This window comes from Oncorhynchus masou, chromosome 16, assembly GCF_036934945.1.
Source record: "Oncorhynchus masou masou isolate Uvic2021 chromosome 16, UVic_Omas_1.1, whole genome shotgun sequence".
NCBI lineage: Eukaryota > Metazoa > Chordata > Actinopteri > Salmoniformes > Salmonidae > Oncorhynchus > Oncorhynchus masou.
The window spans coordinates 19381122-19392995 of record NC_088227.1 but is presented as its reverse complement, the minus strand read 5'-3'; the positions used below and the strand labels follow the sequence as shown (position 1 = coordinate 19392995).

Sequence of the window (11874 nt, the reverse complement as noted above, 5' to 3'; positions counted from 1 at the left end):
CCCCATAGGGTACAAGACATTAAAGCTTAAAGGCTTACCATTCAATTATTGCTGACAGAATTGTCCATGTATAAGTAGCCACCAATGATATTGAGCTGAACATGGTGTAAAACAATCAACATACCAACACACTGTACACAGCCACGACACTTCGGGTGAAACCTGGGGGTGATTACCATATGACAGATTAAATCACTTTAGTTATTGATTCAAATGAATTCATGATGAAGAATAATAGCACTGTTAATCTTCAGGTCCTCCAATATTTAAAGTTTATTTGCTGGTCTAGAAGAGAAACAGGTGATGTCATTAATAAACTATAATTTTGCTGAGCTATCAAGTCATGACCAGGTACGTGCATGCTCTTCAGCAGTGCTGTGAGGTTCTGAGTTCAGATTATGTAAAATGGCTTCTCTTAATTAAGGTAGGGAGCATTGACAACACTATACATTTTTTTTTTAAATCAACAGGGTTTCAAAATGCACAAATATGAATCATCAACACAGCAGTATCGCAATCATTTGACATGATTGTTGCAGGAGATTTCAGGGCCTGTTACTGTTAGACTGAAGGTGAGATGACTATCTGTAGCCTACCTGTCATGTTGCACGTTCTCTGGTTACTCTCGAAGTGGAACTGACGTCAGGCATCAGCAATATACTCTGATGCCTCACGCTCCTGTATATCTCTGGTTTTCTTTTGGGCATATTTACCTAGAAAGTACACACCTGGAACAGATAGGCAGGATGTAGCTAGCTAGAACGACTGCACCAACATTTGCTAACGTTACGGCCATCAGCTAGTTAGATTTATTCTGATTATATTTCATGCAATTTATTTTAGAACTATTTAGATATAACTTAGCTTCATAAATGCATAATAGTCATAGTTGACATAAAATACATGTGATCAAACCCAGACAGGTAAACATTCCTGGCTAGCAGTTATCGTTATGTTAAATCCGACAAATGTCCCTGCGAAAATACATTTCATTTTGTGGCGTTTCAGGAAATTCCAAGTAGACTAAAACATTGAGACGATTGCATATTTATAAAATACAATAAATAAAGCACCCAAGTGTGTTATTTTCCACAGCGCACATGACACGAAATTGATGGAGGTGTGGAGAGGCATACTGTATTGTCTATGTGGACACGCCTGGTGCCCAAATTGGTGACGTGTTTCGCTCAGCGAGTCTAGTGGAGATGAACGGATTCGTCAGTTGTCTTGATGAGCCTTTCTCAGACAGCTACTGTACTTACATGTATTTTTTGAGCTAGTGTAATTTGTGTTTGTTCCAAGAAAATTCAACTACAATTTGAAACTTGGTCAGAATCATTCAGTTGTCCATATGTTTTGTACAAAAATAAACGTACAAAACATATGGACGTGAATGCAGCAGTAGTAGGCCTACATTTTAAACTGAATAATAAATAAATAAAAATGACTGGTCAATTGTATGTCAGGGCGGTGCCCAAGAGTCAAAAAATAAGATAAAATAAATAATAAAAATTATCCACCCACAGGAGCCCGCTCTCAATGTTCAAAATACACCATAGAGCATAATTTAGCCATAGAGGATCAACAGTTTATAAAAAATAAATGTGGATTACGTTATCAGAAGCACATATAGGAAAGGCTATCTGGTAAAATTAAGGAAACACCGACATAGTGTTTTAGGATGTTGCGCCACCACGAGCAGCCAGAACAGATTCAATGCACCTTGGCATAGATTCTACAAGTGGATTTAAACCATTCCATCGAAATGCACCCCACACCATAACATATACTTTGTATCACTTGTTTACTCAAAATGTTTCCTTTATTTTGGCAGTTATCGGTATGCCTACAGTCGGGAAGGCCTCAGTACAGTTTGTTGCTTTGTGGCCATAGATATAATCGGATTATAAACTATATATATATATATATATATATATATAGATAAAACTAATCGGTCTGTATAACCAGTATATAAAAACAATCCTCGATCCCAATTTGTAGCTAACAGAAACACTGTTTATTTACCTTGCCACGACTAGTGCATCGACCATCACCGTGAGTATCCTATGGCTTCATCGTTTGGTGAGTCAGTGTGCCAATGGAAATTGTATTTAGTAGCCTACTGTAGCCTATAATATACTCTTTATATATTTCGTCCTTATATTGTACAATCTGTGTGTCGCTTCATTGGCATGGTTTGTTTGTTTGAATTTATTACCAGATTGATCTACATTTGTTAGTAGCCACTCATTTGTCATTTGTGTGCCATTAAAAAATAAATCAGCTAACGTCTTCTGTCATACAAATTACGTAGAATTTAATTAAATGAGTTTTTAAAAGGTTGGGTGCCTATGGTTTCTTAATCTGGTCCCTGCCAACAATGCAAAGAGAAATAATAACACGAGGAATAAATACACAATGAGTAACAATAATTTGGCAATATACACGGGGTACCAGTTCCGAGGCTAAAGTGCAGGGGTACTGGGTAATTGAGGTAGATATGTACAAGTAAGTGGTGACCAATTACAATTTACTTCTCTCGCCCATCAAAATAAACATCACTTTATTTTACAAGTTGTTGCCGACTGACTGAACAGATTCATCTCCTCACTACTCTTTAAAACATAACAATGTTGTAATTGTATTATTATTAACAACAAAACACAAAAAGTACATGGGGGAACAAAAGTGTATACATGCATACATACATACATACATACATACATACATACACACACACACACACACACACACACACAAAGGACAATTGGGCTAGGGGGTACAATATCACATTACACAAGGTCCTTATGGGACATACACACATTATAGTTCTAACAGCTGTTTTGTTGGTAGAGTATTTAATTTCTTAAAATAGTTCAATTTATTTTTGCAAGGTAAGAAAATGTGTTTTGCTTGTACATTTACGAATATGAAATTTGGCCAAATAATAATGAAATTAATCTAATAAAATTATTTAAACTTATATCTATCATAAGAAAAGAATCCAAGCAGCACATCTCCCCATAATAGTGTAAAATATTCATAAATGTGTTCAATTATAAATCTACTGATGTCTTGCCACAAATTCTACAATGACAAAAATAATGCAAATGCTTCTGCTTGGTCATTACAAAAGCTTACAATTTTGAACTTTTACTTCTTCATATAGTGGTTGGCAGGATAATATTTATGAATAATTTAAGAAGAAACTTCCTTAATTGTGTTAAGTAGTTATGTGGCAACATCCAAACTTTTTCTCCAACAGATATTATCAATAAGCTATTCCAGTAAGTTTCCTGTTGAAACGAGGCTCGTATAGCTCTATTGTTGTTGAATGGACTAAAACAAAAACAAGTCTTTCCTACTGATGAGTCAACAGGGTTAATTGCAGGTATGTTCTGAGGGTCAGGGCCCTGTTTCAGAAAGCGGGTTTTGTGAAAACTCAATAGTTATTTGACTCAAGAGTTGAAGGAAAGTCTGGGATTTCGGTTTCACAAAGCCAGTTCAGTTTAACTCTGAGTCAGTTACTATGGCAACATACTCCGTGGAGCTAACCTGCTCGCTGGCAGGTTTTCAACTAGCCCCGAGTTTCTCCTCCTCTTTAGCTGAAGCCTGCAGTCTTAAGGTGTCAGACATGGCGTGTCCTTTTCTTGAAGAGCCAGTTGAAATTGAAGCACAAATACTCCACAGAAATCTCAGTTGGGAGAGGGTGATCATGCCCTGCTTGGATGTTTTATCATTCCCTGATTATGTTTGTGCAGAAAAACAGAAATGTTCAATCGATCTTTCATCTGAACAATATTCTCAGCCCTCATATCGTTCATATGACACATTGTGCACATGCTCTCAGTTCGGAATAAATTAATTTGTTGCACTTTGCTTTTTTGCCAACGGGAGTTTTCTATATAACATTGGTGATGCTGAGCATATTTCCAAGGCAACCGTCTGTTGGGCCGTCAGAAATGTGACTCTTGCACTGAAACGTTTCCTTTTGTGGCGTTCCCAAGTCACAGACTCACAAGACTCAAAGAAGAATGCCACAGAATTACAGGTATCAGTCTAAGCAATAATTAATGTATTTAGTATGAAGCACTAAATCAGTTAATGAGCTTCCTCCAAAGATACCTTCATCAATAGGTCACCCACTGTTTTGACTGAGGGCCATCTCTTCAGCCTCTGTGAGTGGTGGTGGACCCCCACCCGTTTTTCAGCCCTCAGACTTTTTCTATTGGTTATAATTGAGGTCAAATTTGAACATGTCCAGTAAGCACAAATTCAGAGACATGTATGTACAAAGGAATGTAGGTGTTACTTTCAAATACTGGCAGTGTTGGGATGGCTGAAAAACATTTTCTTTTGCTTAGAAAATGTCAAACTACTTAAATGTATTATAGGTTGAAGGTAGCCACTGAATGCTTTTTAATTTGGTAGGGTAGGCTTAACATCACAATTTGTTGTAATGAAATTATACAAAATTCCACACCTGACTCTCAGCTGCGCGATATACTTACATACGTCATCAATTTGGGCACCATGTGTGTCCGTATAGCCAAAGATAGGATCTTACTTATTCATTAATTTTCTCGAAATCTAAAGGAACAATTTAGATTCGAGCCAATGTATTATGTAGTTGAACTTGTTTATGACTCCAACCCTGTGAGTCACAAACGGACACGTTTTCATTTTCGTCAAAAAACAACTTTATACAGAAAGAGTGCCTCTGAGTTGACGACCTGCATATGCGCAGTTCGACGAAAGACGACCCGATAACGTGCTTCTACGTATGAGTTTTGCTAGCCGACGTCGCCTACAAGTGTGCCCAGGGATCTTCATAATGCACTGTCTTTGGTATAGCCTCTCCCTGGCTAGATGGCTGGCTAGCTGCTCGCTGTCAAACATGCATGTGTGAAGCAGAACACTAAGCAAAGCGACAACGATTCATCGGTGTTTCTGCGATCATCTGTAAATTACTGAGTGGTCCGTCCAATATTATCTTCCCCCACAATGCACCCAAGCGCCATGAAATTGTTCCAGGCAGCGATGGTGTTATAAGGCTGTCTGTCGCTTGAGCATTCTGGTAGTTCGTGTGTGTTTGTGGCATCTTCTAATTGATGTAGTTTCTCAGACTGTACATCTAACATGGGGATAGAGAATGTGGAAAAGTATGTCGTTTCTAGAAAATACTTTCAGCCATGTGTCTTCGACTTACAGAGTCTTTGACATGCTAAGTTTGACATAGGCATAGGGGCAGGACATTGCGCCGTTTGTGGTAGCTGTTTCGTTCCTCATATTTAGCGTTAACTTTAGAGAAACAAAAAAAACATTTTCTTTTGCGTTTTCACTATGAGGAATTAAAACAAAAGGAACGAAACAGTGACGACTAAAGGCAGGACAGTCTCACCAGTAAATGATTACAACAAAAACAACAAACTACTTGTAATGATCTGCTTTGAATAATCTCCACCTCCTTTATAGGTAAAATAAGCTTTGGATAATGGTTTGTTTAACTTTGCAATCATTGTTTTTTTTTGTCTTGACATAGATGCGAGTTTGGGAAACCCTGCTCTTTTTTAGTTACCTTTATTTAACTAGGCAAGTCAGTTAAGAACAAATTCTTATTTTCAATGACGGCCTAGGAACGGTGGGTTAACTGCCTGTTCGGGGGCAGAATGACAGATTTGTACCTTGTCAGCTTGGGGATTTGAACTTGCAACCTTTTGGTTACTAGTCCAACGCTCTAACCACTAGGCTACCCTGCCACCCCTCTAGGTGACTGGAGCCACGCATCAGGTGCCAGGTGTGCAGGAGCTCTTCGCCTGATCAGTATCCTTGACCTCATCAACCAGTAAACTTGAGTTTACCCATTGCGGTTTACCATAGCATTGGTGTATGTTCCCTTTTGAGGGTTATTACCTTGAGAATTCCTCTATAGTACATGTGTGAGTATAGGTCATTATCTGTTTTACTTTAACAGTGAAACAGATGGTGTATGGGTGTTATAATGGCAGGTTTGGTGACTGTGGATCTGTTCTAGACATAATTCTGCTGATCTACCCCACACTGGGTCATCATTAAAAGTACAGTCTATAGTGTTTACAGCATTTTGGTAGAAATGCATCCCGTGTTCAAATACATCCTCATTAATGCAGCAGCCTTGATTTGAATAGTTGAATAGGATCATTCATATACTTTATTCATATATATACTCCTTAATTTTCAGTGTTTCTCATGTTTCAGAGCAGAAGAAGCAGTGGAAATGCTGAAGACCTTTTTATAAACAGGAGAAGCCAAATGGTAAGACCTGCTACTGTTGTCTTGTAACATGTGTATCTTAAGTATTTCCACTTACAGTAGGCCTGCTATTTTTCCCATTCTCTTTCAGCCCCCAAGCCCAAGACAAGGAAGGAGTGAGATACTGGTGCTATCCAGCAGGGGGCAATATTCGTTAAGTAATGAGGTGAGGAGCAGAGAACGAACATAAGGCAAAGGGAGTAGCTAACAAAGGGTTCTCCTGAAACAGACTTGGAACACAACCATGGGTCCTATGGATTTGTTTGTCTGACAAAGAAATCAAATGTACTTTTTCATCTTTTCACTTATTCGCTCAGCCTTTTGCATCAGCACTCAATTTTATTTTCATATTATTGACAGTGTTTTATACCCTTAGAGCATAGTTTGAATGGACAGTGGACACTATCCATGGCCTGTAAAGTGCCTTGCTGCTATAACAGCCTCTACTCTTCTGGGAAGGCTAGATGTTGAAACATTTCTGTGGGGACTTCCATTCAGACACAAGAGCATGAGTGAGTTCGCCTACTGATGTTGGGCGATTAGGCCTGGCTCGCAGTCAGCGTTCCAATTCATCCCAAAGGTGTTCGATGGTGGTGAGGTCAGGGCTCTGTGCAGGCCAGTCAAGTTCCTCCACACCGATTTCGATAAACCATTTGTGTATGGACCTCGCTTTGTGCACACGGTCATTGTTATGCTGTTAACAGGACAGGGCCTTCCCCAAACTGTTACCACAAATTTGGAAGCACAGAATCGTCTAGAATGTCATTGTATGCTGTAGCGTTAAGATTTCCCTTCACTGGAACTAGGGCCTAGCCCCAGACCATTCCTCCTCCACCAAACTTTATAGTTGGCACTATGCATTGGGGAACGACATGTTCACCTGGCATTCGCCAAACCCAGATTCATCCCTATATGCTGTCTTATCATTGTTGGTGATCAGGCCTGCCACTGTTGTGTCATTGGCAAAGGTAATGATGGTGTTGTGCCTGGCCGTGCAGTCATGAGTGAACAGGGAGTACAGGAGGGGACTAAGCACACACTTCTGAGGGGCCCCCGTGTTGAGGATCAGGGTGGCGGATGTGTTGTTACCTACCCTTACCACCTGGGGGTGGCCTGTCAGGAAGTCCAGGATCCAGTTGCAGAGGGAGGTGTTTAGTCCCAGGGTCCTTTGCTTAGTGATGAGCTTTAAAAATATATACCTCCATATACTCTGATTTTATTGTAGGAACACAAAGAAAGTACAAATAATGTAAAATAAACGAACAACAAAAAAGATCTGGCAGTTACAGTGCACGTCATATCTTCATCATCATATTAGTTACATTGACATCTTTGAATTAGACCTTTTTCAAGTACGAAACACATTTTTCCCAGTATTGACCTCTCTCCTGTAGAGTTCTTAAAGCAAAGGTCATACGCTCCATGTGGTGTATTTATTTTACAATGTCTATCCATTGTGTCACTGTGGGAGGGTCTTTTTCTAGCCATTTCCTAGTGAAAGCCTTTTTACTGGCTGCCTTCAAGAGGTACTTTTCTCTATTGTGTAAGTTATCAGGTATTTCACCCAAGTACAAAGAAATTAATGTTTGTTCGATGTCAAATCCCATTATTTTTCCAATGTTCGATCTTATTTCTCCCCAGTAAGTTTTGATTGCGGAGCAGGACCAGAAGATATGAGAGTGATCCACCCTTGATAGCCCACATTCTCTCCAAGAAGGGTGTAGGGAACCAGTCTGTTTGGATTTCAGTTTAGGTGTTATGAAGAAACATATAACATTCTTCCAACATAATTATCTCCATGACCTTGAGTTGGTGGAGCTATGTTGAGTCTCTAATATGTTCAACCATGTTTCATCAGTTATTTCAATGTCAAGTTCCTCCTCCCATTTCTTTTTAATATAGTTTGTAGAATGTTTCTTTGGTGATTGAATACCCAAGTAGAGATTTGTAAATGTTTTTTTGTTACTCCCCAAGTTGTATGCATTAGTGAATACTTGGATTAATTTGAGGTGCTCGAGGGTCAGTCACTTTTATCTCCCTTAAGAAATAGTGTTGGACTTGTAGGTATCTGTAAAAATCTTGTTTATCCAAGCCATGTTCTTTACTTCTGGAAGTTATCTCGGTCCCCATTCCTTATAATTATACTGAATGATGTGATGCCTTTCTGCGTCCATTGTTTAAATCTGCTGTCCTGAGTTGCCGGGATGAAGCTGAGGTCGTATGCGGGCCAACTCAGCAGTTTGATCTCTCTGTCTAAATTATTTTGCTTAACTACCCTAAATCATGTCTTCAGAGAGAAATTTATCCACTGATTTTGTCTATTGTATTTTTCTATTACCATGTCCTTATTACCCATTCAGTCAGTTTTGGGAATCTCTGTCAAAGTAGTTTCAATGTCTTTCCATTTGGATTCGTATTCTGAATTGCACAAACACACCAGAGGTCTCAATTGGGCTGACACATAATAATCTTGTAGGTTTGGTAAGGCCATACCCCCACAGTTGTTTGGTAATTGTAATGTTGTATATCTAATTCTTGGTCTCTTACTGTTCCAGATAAACCTTGATATCCGTTTATCCCATTCCCTAAACTGTTTAGGTGGGATTTGTATGGGCAGTGATTGGAACAAATACAGTAACCTTGGCAGGATGTTTATTTTGATTGTTTCAATTCTACTACTAAGATCTAAGGGAAGTGAATTCCACCTATAGGTCATCATACAGTGCCTTGCGAAAGTATTCGGCCCCCTTGAACTTTGCGACCTTTTGCCACATTTCACAGGCTTCAAACATAAAGATATAAAACTGTATTTCTTTGTGAAGAATCAACAACAAGTGGGACACAATCATGAAGTGGAACGACATTTATTGGATATTTCAAACTTTTTTAACAAATCAAAAACTGAAAAATTGGGCGTGCAAAATTATTCAGCCCCCTTAAGTTAATACTTTGTAGCGCCACCTTTTGCTGCGATTACAGCTGTAAGTCGCTTGGGGTATGTCTCTATCAGTTTTGCACATCGAGAGACTGAATTTTTTCCCCATTCCTCCTTGCAAAACAGCTCGAGCTCAGTGAGGTTGGATGGAGAGCATTTGTGAACAGCAGTTTTCAGTTCTTTCCACAGATTCTCGCAAAGTTCAAGGGGGCCGAATACTTTCGCAAGGCACTGTATATTTTCTTGTTGATGTGATCGTAATTCATGCAATAAAGTTTGGGTGTATCTTTGGTAGTTATGCTCCAATATATTTAATGGTTAAAGAGGTCCAGTGGAAGTTATACCTGCTCTTCCTGTGGGGTATAATTATATACTAGGTTTTGGGTCTTGTGTATGTAAAGCACATACCCTGAATATGTTCCAAATGTTTGTAAAACATCCATCAGTCTTGGTACACTTGAGCCTGGGTCTTTAAGGAATAACAGAACGTCATCAGCATACATGCATATCTTGTGTTCACTGCCTCTTATTGTTATTCCCTCTAAGGTTGGGTCCTGTCTTATTGCCTGTGCTAATGGTTCGAGGTACAAGGAGAAGAGCGTGGGTGAAAGATTACAGCCTTTTCTTGCCCCTCGCTCTAATTTGATTGTTCGTGTCAAATGTCCATTTATCTTTATTCTAGCGGTCAGACATGAATACAGTGTTTTGATGCACTGTATCACTTCTTTGAGACCAATTCTTTCCATAATTTGGAATAGGTAATCCCATCCCACTGAATCAAATGCCTTTTCTGCATCTAGGCTGATTAATATTGCACATGTCTTATTCTGAGTAATGTGGTCCATGACATGTAGTGTTCTCCTTATATTGTCCTGTGTCTGCCTATTTTGTATGAAACCAGTTTGATCTCCGTCAATAAATTCTGGGATTATGTTCTCCGTTCTGTTGGCTATTATTGATGCATATAGTTTATAATCTGTGTTAAGAATTGCGATAGGTCTATATAAACTGCATTCCTTCTTATCTTTACCCTCTTTTGGGATTACAGATATGATGGCCTCTCTCCATGACGGTGGGAGACCCCCTCCCTCAGAGTCCAGTTAATACAGGCCTTAAGTAGAGGTGTTAGTTGTTCTCTGAAGGTCTTGAACCATTCTGAAGGGAAGCCATCAGTGCCTGGAGACTTGTTGACTTTTTGTTGAGATGTTGCTTTATTAATTTCTTCAGTAGTTATTTCTAGTCTATCATTTTGCTCTGTCCCAAATGAGGGGAGATCAAGTGAGTTCAACAAATTCTCTATTGTCTGTGCATCTGCCTTCTCTGGTTGCTTGTACAGATTTGTGTAATATGATGCAAATGCATTCTGTATTTCATCTAATTTGCATGTGATCTTTTTTGTTTTGGGGTCTTTTATTTTGAAAATGATATTCTGTGCTTGTTGTTTCCTGAGTCTCCATGCTAGTAATTTGGTTGCCTTTGAGCTTCATAATATCGTTGTTTCAGGAACCTAAGCTTTCTCTCTACTTCTTCTCTATAAATCTGGTCAATTTCCTGTTTCACCTTTTGAATCTCTCGTAATATAAGAGTGACTTTGTATTGACTATGAGATCGTTTTAAGTTTCTTAGTGTGTCCTGTAATTTCAGCAGTTTCTGTGCTTTAATCTTTTTCTTGAGAGATGTGGCTATGATGGGGAGAGGTTGAAAATGTAAATGAAGACACTTGCCAGTTGGTCAGCGCATGCTCGGGGTACACGTCCTGGTAATCCGTCTGGCCCTGCAGTCTTGTGAATGTTCACCTGTTTAAAGGTCTTACTCACATCGGCTGCGGAGAGCGTAATCACACAGTCGTCCGGAACAGCTGATGCTCTCATGCATGTTTCAGTGTTACTTGCCTCGAAGCGAGCATAGAAGTAATTTAGCTCGTCTGGTAGGCTCGTGTCACTGGGCAGTTCTCGGCTGTGCTTCCCTTTGCAGTCTACTAGTTTGCAAGCCCTGCCACATCCAACGAGCTTCGGAGCCGGTGTAGTACGATTCGATCTTAGTCCTGTATTGACGCTTTGACTGTTTGATGGTTTGTCAGAGGGCATAGCATGATTTCTTATTAGCTTCCGGGTTAGAGTCCCGCTCCTTGTAAGCAGAAGCTCTACCCTTTAGCTCAGTGCGAATGTTGCCTGTAATCCATGGCTTCTGGTTTGGGTATGCACGTACAGTCACTGTGGGGACGATGTCATCGATGCACTTATTGATGAAGCCAGTGACTGAGGTGGTGTACTCCTCAACATATTCCAGTCTGTACTAGCAAAACAGACCTGTAGCTTAGCATCTGCTTCATATGACCACTTTGTTATTGACCGAGTCACCGTGTATGAATTTGAGAGTGCTTTCTTTTCTCTAGCTCCATCCCTCAGGTTTTTAGATAATTTGTCTTTGAGAGTTTTTTTTCTACAAACAGTGATTAGGCCCTTACATGCTGTCGTGTTATTGATCTTAATCACGTAATAATAACCTCTCTCCAGTTCCCTCTGGTTTTGTGTGTTATGGTTCATTCCCACATAGAGGTTTTAAATGTTTGATGCTTGCAGTAGTGGCGTGTTAGATGAGAGATGTCATGCCCTTCGCTACATTCTGACCATACAACCCCCCCTGAA

At 39.6% G+C, this 11874-nt stretch overlaps 1 long non-coding RNA gene across 5 annotated transcripts; it reads left to right on the top strand.

Moving 5' to 3' along the window:
* The first annotated feature begins 5028 nt into the window (after nucleotides 1-5028).
* Nucleotides 5029-10162, top strand: LOC135557611 (uncharacterized). 5 transcript variants are annotated; one of them, XR_010458233.1, is made up of 5 exons: nucleotides 5029-5475; nucleotides 5770-5887; nucleotides 6238-6294; nucleotides 6383-6457; nucleotides 7933-10162. It is a non-coding gene; the product is annotated as an uncharacterized LOC135557611 (long non-coding RNA). The 5 variants fall into 5 exon arrangements; XR_010458236.1 differs by having other exon boundaries at nucleotides 5029-5162; nucleotides 6383-10162; XR_010458234.1 differs by having other exon boundaries at nucleotides 6243-6294; nucleotides 6383-10162.
* Nucleotides 10163-11874: the final 1712 nt, after the last annotated feature.